This window comes from Phocoena sinus, chromosome 12 (assembly GCF_008692025.1).
Source record: "Phocoena sinus isolate mPhoSin1 chromosome 12, mPhoSin1.pri, whole genome shotgun sequence".
NCBI classification, from domain to species: Eukaryota; Metazoa; Chordata; class Mammalia; order Artiodactyla; family Phocoenidae; genus Phocoena; species Phocoena sinus.
This window is the reverse complement of record NC_045774.1, coordinates 3683239-3691889: the sequence shown is the minus strand read 5'-3', so window position 1 is coordinate 3691889 and position 8651 is coordinate 3683239.

Here is an 8651-nt window from a genome sequence, read left to right as displayed (position 1 = left end):
GGGTTCCTCATCTGCGGGGCTGGGATAATAACAGCCCCTTCCTCTGTTTAGAACAGCAAGCCCGGCACTGGGCTCTTACTGTGATCACGACACTTGGTAAATTCCAGGAAGGCGGCGACGATGGTTGTGAATATGGATGATTCTGTCATCAAAGAGCAGGACATAAAGATGGCTCTGATCAGATGGCTTCCGGTCTTGGTTGTTTTCTTTGTTTTTTTTAAATTTTATTGGAGTATAGTTGATTTACAACGTTGTTTCAGTTTCAGGAGTACAGCAAAGTGATTCAGTTAGACATATATTTACATATATCCATTCTTTTTCAGATGATTTTCCCATATAGGTTATTACAAGATATTGAGTAGAGTTTTCTGTGCTCTGCAGTAGGTCCTTGTTGGTTATCTATTTTATATATAGTAGTGTGTATATGTTAATCCCAAACTCCTGTTATATCCCCCCCCACACTTTTCCCCTTTGGTAACTGTAAGTCTGTTTTCAATATCTGTAAGTCTGCTTTTGTTTTTTAAATAAGTTCATTTGTATCATTTTTTAAAATTGTTTTCTGCCAAGTGGGAATGAAGGCCAGTAGCAGAAATTGAAGCTGCATGGAAGAAGTGGGGGCTATGGAGGTGTCCTGTGGCTCAGGACAGAGGGAAAGGTCTCTGAGTCGCTGGCCCAAGCCGAGATCTGTTGTCCATGAAAGGCAGTGTGGACCTCCACGGTGATACATCTGACCTGATTTCCACAAGCAGGTAAGGACGTGGATTCACCTAGATGGACGGTCTTGATGCCTGGGCCCCCAGTCACCTACAGCTGAGACTCAGAATTGTCATCTGCAAAATGGGAACAAAATGTGATTTTCCTGAAAGAAGGGCTCTCTCCAGATGCTTTCAAGAGGTTCTAATCAGCTCTGAGAACCATGAGAACTTTGCACGTTGCCCCCTCCTCCTTCAGAATGCTGTTACCTATTTACAGGTTGGCCCCCAAAATTCCAGATGGAGCTGGCTGTGCTCCAACCAGCCATGTGGGGCAACCAGCCTGACCCCTTACAGTGAAAACATACACATCCACACACTTCAGAACCCCACTCAAGCAGGCACACGCCTTAAAAAAATAATTTCAACTTTCTTGCGGTTTTAATTAAATAAAGTAGTACTAATAGAATACACTCTGGGGCTTTCCTGGCGGCGCAGTGGTTGAGAGTCCGCCTGCCGATGCAGGGGACGCCGGTTCGTGCCCTGGTCCGAGAAGATCCCACGTGCCGCGGAGCGGCTGGGCCCGTGAGCCATGGCCTCTGAGCCTGCGCGTCCAGAGCCTGTGCTCAGCAACAGGAGAGGCCACAACAGTGAGAGGCCCACCTACCGCAAAAAAAAAAAAAAAAAAAAAAGGTAGAATACACTCTGTGTACGATTGACAGGTGAATAAATTCATGATTACTTAAAAACTGAAGTTCAATTGTCTCAATTGCTGTTATTCCAAACAGAAATCAATGCTTTGTACTTGCTGAATGCTACACAAGATCCGTGTGCCAAGTCACACAGAATTCAGATGAAAAACCCATAAAACAATTGGGCACGACATAAATGAGTAGCCAATAAGCAATGAAAAATAGTTATTGAGTATCTACCACATGCGAAAAATATAGAGAAGGGGGAAAAGGGTAGCTAACATGCATATTTTAAGATGCTTGATCTTGTTAATAAGAAGACATTAAATGGCCAGATAAAATTTATTTTTAAAAGCTCAAGTAAGAATCTTAAATTAACTAAAAACTCATAATTCCCTCCCACTGCACTCTCTCCATTTCCCCAAAACCCATGCTTCCCACAGTCAGCTCCTGCCTGTTGCTCAGACAAAAAGCCTTAAAGTCGCCTTAGATTCCATGCTCTCCCTCCAGCGTTAGATCCAAACCATCAGCAAATCCTGCCATTTCCCCTTCAAATCTGCTTTCCTCTACCCCCAGTTTCTAGCACATCTGACCACTTCTCGCCACTCCCAAGTTTCCTGGCTGGCTCAGCATCACCTCCTGCCTGTATTCCTGGAAAATTCTCCTCATGGGGTCCCTGTGTAGAAGGTTTCTGCCCTGGGGCCTGTATCAGCCATGGTTCTCCAGGGAAAGGTACCCGTAGGCTATACATGTTAAAATGAATCTTTAAAGGAATTGGCTCATGCCATGTGGAGGCTGGCAAGCTTGAAATCTATAGGACAGGCCAGCAGATTGGAAACAGGTGGGAATAGATGCTGCCATTTTGAGGCAGAACTTTTTTACAGGGAATCCTCAGTTTTTGCCCTTAAGGCCTTCAACTGATTGGGTGAGGCCCACCAGCATTAGGGAAGGTGATCACCTGTACTTAAAGCCAACTGATGGTAGATGTTAACCCCACCTCCCACATAGCTTTATACCAACACCGCAACAGTATTTGATTAAATCCCTGGGCACTGTGGCCCGCACAGTCTGACCCATAAAACTCACCATCCAAGCCCCTTACGCAGGAGACAGACTGGTCCTCTCTCCTCTATTCTCACCCCCAGTGACTGCCTGTCACCCTCACTGTAGAAGCCCTGCCCTAAATCCGGTCATCTCTCCCTGCTCGTTCTCCCTTGCTCCCTCCTTTCTGCTGCATTTCCCTCCTTGCTAAGCCTATTCTTGGGATGATAGCACAAGCAGTACTGGATGGACACCCCTGCTGTGCCTTGAAGTCCCAAGTCCTTCTGTTTCCAGGGCCTTTGCACGTGCTCTCTTTCTGCCTGTTTCCAGGGCTTTTGCATGTGCTCTCTTTCACCAGACCCTTGTATGATTTCACCTCTCTTCTTTAGGGTGTCTGCTCCAATATAATGATAGGAGGGAGAGCTTCCCTCACCGCTCTATGTGGAATGGCATCGTCCTCACTCGCCTCCACACACCCTGTCTCCTTTCCTCTGCTTTACTTTCACTCATAGCACTAATTGCCATCTGACTTATTCACTAATTTACTGGTGAGGAACTGGTCAGGAACTGGGGTTCCTGAGCCCAGGACTCCTGGAGCTTTGTATTTGGCATCTACAGCTGTGTCTCCATCAAGTAGGATAATGCCCAGCACACAGTATGTCCTCAATAAATAATTGTGAGTAATGACTGAACTAGAAATAATAACTCCAATAGCTGCTAGTTACAAAGAGGTGAAATGGGTGTTCTATGGCTGATGAGGGTTTAATTTTGGTACAACCAAATTACAGTTTCACAATTTGGACCAATTTTAACAAAGCTAGAAAAAAATTAATGCATGTACCATTTTACATGGAAATCCTACTTTGAATAGTTTATCTTAAAAAACTACCGTCTCAAATAAAGGTTGTTCGTGGCAGTTGCAAACGTCCATTTCACTGCAAAAAGATTTTGAGAACAAGCTAAGAGTCAGTAATCCATGAGAGAATGGTTAAATCAATTAAAATATAGCCACACCATAGAATACGATGTAGCCATTCGACAAACAAGCAGATTTTCATGTTCTTATTTTAAAAGATGATGCTAGTATAATGTCAAATAAGGACAAATTTCAGAGCTATTATAAGTTGATCCAGTTTTGTTAAAATATGTACGCACTTATTAATTTATAGTTACAATTGATTTATCATTAATTATTAATATAAGTGCACAAGCCTATTATGGAGATATGTATATGCACCAAATACATAGAAGGCCATCCAGAAGGTCATCCCTTGAGTCAATATCATGAGTATCTTTGGGAGATAGATCCCTGGGATGATAGCATGTATAGTATTATCTCTACAATCAAGATAAAGGTTTAAAACTACACAGACAAGATTAAAAGCCAAGATTCATGTCAATTCCAATATGCAAGTTAGACCCATGAGCAGACTGTGGTCTAGAATTTTGCCTTTCATGGAAAAGTAAATAGTGAATATGTTTTGCCTAGAAGGTTTTACCACCTCACGTGGTGAAGGCATGAAAGCAATCCTGTGTGGATATTTCTATTGCATGGGACATAAAGCATGCTGGAGATGTGCTTCCTAGCTCCCTTCGGCCATGCAAACTCGCGCAAACTCACGTTGCATGAGGGCTGTAGTGTGCTGGCTGCGGGGGAAAGGAGAGCTCAGTGGGAGACACAGCGCCTGGTGAAGTGCCTACCAGAAGGGAACCCTCTCAGAAACAGATGTGAGACACCTTCTCCTGCGCCCAGAAACACGTGGGGGGTGCCACAGGCCACACGCAGGAGTTTGAAGCCACACGCAGAATTTGAAGCTTGCCTGTTGGGTGACCTGTAGGAGACAGAGGACTGGGGAACGTGGCTTTCGTGTGTAGAAGAGAAAGCGTGGCCCATGGTCCCTATTCACGAATACCAGCATGCCCTGCTCACCCTTGGGATAGCCCCCACCCACTCCCTTGGACTCCAGTGGCCACTTTCATCACAGAAAGCAACTGATTCTCCTGTTCCTTCCTCACTGCAAACTTAATGCTTAAGACATCTGTGTTATGACTCCGGCTTCTCTCTACTATGATTCTCATTCCCTTTCAAAGCCAAGCATTCCTGCAGCATCTCTGATGGACCCTCCTGGCACCACCAAGTCCCTGGAGACCTTGCACTTGCTTCATATATCCTAACAGTTGGGACTTGGACAGTTAAAGGTTTATCTGAATAAATCTATGTCATAAATACACTACTGTTTGTAAAACAGATAGCTAGTGGGAACCTGCTGTATAGCACAGGGAGCTCAGCTCGGTGCTCTGTGATGGCCTAGATGGGTGGGATGGGGGGCGGGGAGGGAGGTCTAAGAGGGAGGGGATGTGTGTATGCGTAGGGCTGATTCCCTTCACTGTGCAGCAGAAACTTACACAACATTGTAAAGCAATTATACTCCAATAAAAAATTTAAAAATAAATAAATCTATGTCACCCAATAGACTCTTTCCAAAATGCTGTGAGATTTGCGATACAACCCAGTCTTCAGGGAGTGATGTCGACATCATTGTTTAATAATATGTCCCTCATTCTCCCCCGCCCCCGACTACACAACAACAATTCATGGTCCATCCACAGACAAAGGTGCCTCTGTGGAAGCTGTGGGATCCAGCACCATATGTCAAGGGACCCAGGGACAGCCTTGCCCACGCATGCACCTGGTGATAGGCAGGCAGACCTTGGTCCCAGGTGTTCACCCTGCTGGGGCCCACGAACCAGCACCAGCCCCTCTCAGCCATGGGAGCCCATGGAAAACGCTGTCTTAGACAATCACCTACAGTCAAGGGAGCCTGTGAAGTCCAGGTTTCCAGAGGAGAAGGTCCTGTACAACTTTGGAGCAAAAAATACAAGTTTGGATGCACTCCCGTGGGTAAGAGGAGAACTTTGGCTTTACCACATCATCCTTCTCCCAGGGCAGCCCAGCTGAAGGCCAAGACAGCTCACGATCTTCCACGGGGGAAGGTGTGAGCCTGTGAGGGCCACTTCTCTCTCACTCCATCCCGAGTACCAGATCGTGGCTGCAGGACTGGGCGCAGGAAGAGGCTGGGAGGGCGGTACTGTTCCTGGTAACTTCATGGTAACAAAGGGCTCAAAAAGGCCATCAGGCCTTTCTGACCCCTCTCTCCCAGTGCTCATGAATCCTTTGGGTCCGTCTTTTTACTCTCCTTATACCATTTACAAATACTTACACCACAGCCCCATAACGGGGCTATTCCACTCATCGTTTTATAAAATATATTTAAATTGTGAAACATTTTAAATAAGCAATTCCCCATCTATAAAATGAGAATGATAACTGTAATCTACCACACGGGGTCATGTGAGAATTAAATGAACACACGTAAAGCGCATAGACTAGCGTCTAGTATACGGTGAGTGTTGAATACATGTTAGGTGCTAGCATAATAGTTGTACAGCAATATACAGAAAATAATATAATCAATCCTTGTGAATCCACTATCAATATTAAACATACATTAGGAATGTATCTAGGAATATCTGCTTCAAATTTTTCTTTTTTAAAAGAAATGAAACATTACAGATATACTAAGCCATTAAAGCTAGCTATGCCTTCTCTTTTCTTCCCCACAGCTAATCGGCATCCTAGGATTAGTGAGCTTCATACCAATGTGTGTTTAATTATATGTTTGTTTAATTTTATTTAATAATTGTTTATTTGTTTAATTTTATATTCAATTAATGATACCACGATATATGTAACCTCTTGAAACTTGCTTTTTTCACCTAACATTATATTTTTGATATTTATCAATGTTAACATATGTAGCTCTATTTCTTTTAACTGCTCTATAGAGTTCCATTGAAAGATTTCATCACCAGGACCATTACTACCCTACTCAGGAACCATTAAGTTGCTTCCATTTTCCACTATCACAGTTATACAGTGACCATTGATAGATAGGTATTCAGATGATAGACAGATAGATAGAGATAGATGATAGATAGATAGATAGATAGATCGGTGATAGATAGATAATAGACCAAATGAGAGAGAGAAATCTCCTTGGGTACATGTACATGAGTTTCTTCTTTAGGGTCAGACTTTTTTTTTTTTTTTGGCCAGCCAGTGCCCTGACCAGGGATCGAACCTGGGCTCTCAGCAGTGAAAGTGTGGAGTACTAACCACTGGACCGCCAGGGACTTCCCTAGGGTCAACCTTTATGGTAGATCAGGATAGGTTATGCTGCAGTAACAAGTTGATCCTAATACCTATTGACATGTATAATATATATAGCTGTGATAAAGCTTACATCTTACTGATGTTGCAACAGGGAAATGTTTACGTCACAATCCACACTCTGAGTAACAGCATCTTTGTGCTCACTTCCTTCCTGGCATGGAGCGACTCCCAAACTCTCTAAGGGAGACAACTTCCCATCCAGTCACTGCATTCAGCTCAAAGTCCACGATCACTGCGGGATACCCTGTAGTCTCTCCATCCACTAATAACCAGAAATAATTGCAATAAATGTACAAGTGTGTTTTCATACAGAAAAGGTGAGAATAGGGCTTCCCTGGTGAGGCAGTGGTTAAGAATCCGCCTGCCAGCGCAGGTGACACGGGTTCGAGCCCTGGTCACGGAAGATACCACATGCCGCGGAGCAACTAAGCCCGTGTGCCACAACTACTGAGCCTGCGAGCCACAACTACTGAAGCCCACATGCCTAGAGCCCGTGCTCCACAACAAGAGAAGCCACTGCAATGAGAAGCCTGCACACCACAACGAAGCGTAGCCCCCGCTCGTCGCAACCAGAGAAAGCCCGAGTGCAGCAAAAAAGACAAAACGCAGCCAAAAATAAATAAATAAAATACATAACTTTTTTTGAAAAAAGGTGAGGATAGAACATACACATAGCGGCCCTTGCTGTGCAGCGTTTTGAAGGCCTGCAGAGAGACACTGTAAGGGTCCCTAGGAAGCATGGGGTGAAGTGCTTGGTTTAAGTACTGATTCTGCATCTGAATGGAGCCCTCTTGTTCATTGTCCTTGTCACTGGCTTGGCCCTCCTTTGTTCCCCACTTGGACACGTTTGAAGTGGGCTTCCCGGAACATGCTTCCTTGGGAGATACACGTTTTCTCAGCTTCCTTCCTTCACCTCTTCATTGAAGTTCAGGGGTCCAAGGATGGTTCAAGATTTTGAAAAGCAATGGACTTTCTTGCCTTAGGTTTCCAATTTCCTTGGCAGTAAAAGTCCCCTCAAAACTCATTAGATGTCCACTCCGTTTGCTTCCAGTCACTCCCGGTGACCACTGTTTGCTTAGAGATGCTCTCAGATCTTTTTCTTTGCTTTCTCATTCCCACTGCCCAGCTCTAATCTGCAATACAAGGACAGTTTCCTGGAGGCAATGGGGCTTTGGTGGAAAGGCCACACCTGTAATTTACTCTTTATTTTCACATGGTCAATCAAGTTACAGAGATTTTATAATCTCATCTCTTACATCTTTGGACTCAAAGCAGTCATTTTTTTTCATAGTTAGAAGTCCAAATTTCTGACTCTTTTGTATTATTCCTTTTTATTTATTTTTACAAATAAGTTGATCTTTCCGGTGCTCACCTTTCTTGTAATATGTTATCATAACCCTCCCACATTGGCCCAAACATGTTACCTGGTCTTCCTGCAAGGGGGGGGGTTGGGACACATTAGGAACACAGATATTCGCTGACCAGCACAACTTGTGGCCTAATTACATTCTAACCTGTTCGTATCGATTTACACTCACTTCAGCAGTGGGTAAGACTTAGTTTACCCATGTCCTTGTGTGCACTTAGGTCTAGCAGACTTTCTTTTTTGTGGTTATTCTGTTCAGAAATCTGTGCAGCAAACGGTAAACTCCCTAAGGATTGGGACTGTGTCTTCTTTCCCATACTTCCAGCAACTAGCATATTGTCTGAAATGTACCTGAATGTTGATGTAATGAATGTTGCTTGAATAAATGAATGAATAATAGGATGACAAGCAATGAATGTTGTTTGAATAAATGAATGAATAGTAGGATGAATAGTAGGATGACTTTTTTAAAAGAAAAATTAACCAGTCCCAAGGATATACATACCAAAGTGACTGCTACAAGACTTTGATCTTGACAAAGATTTTTTATAGTTTATCTCATATCTCTTCAAAAACAGTGTTTCTGTGGCATTAGCCAGAATAATGGCCAATTAAAAGAAGGATTT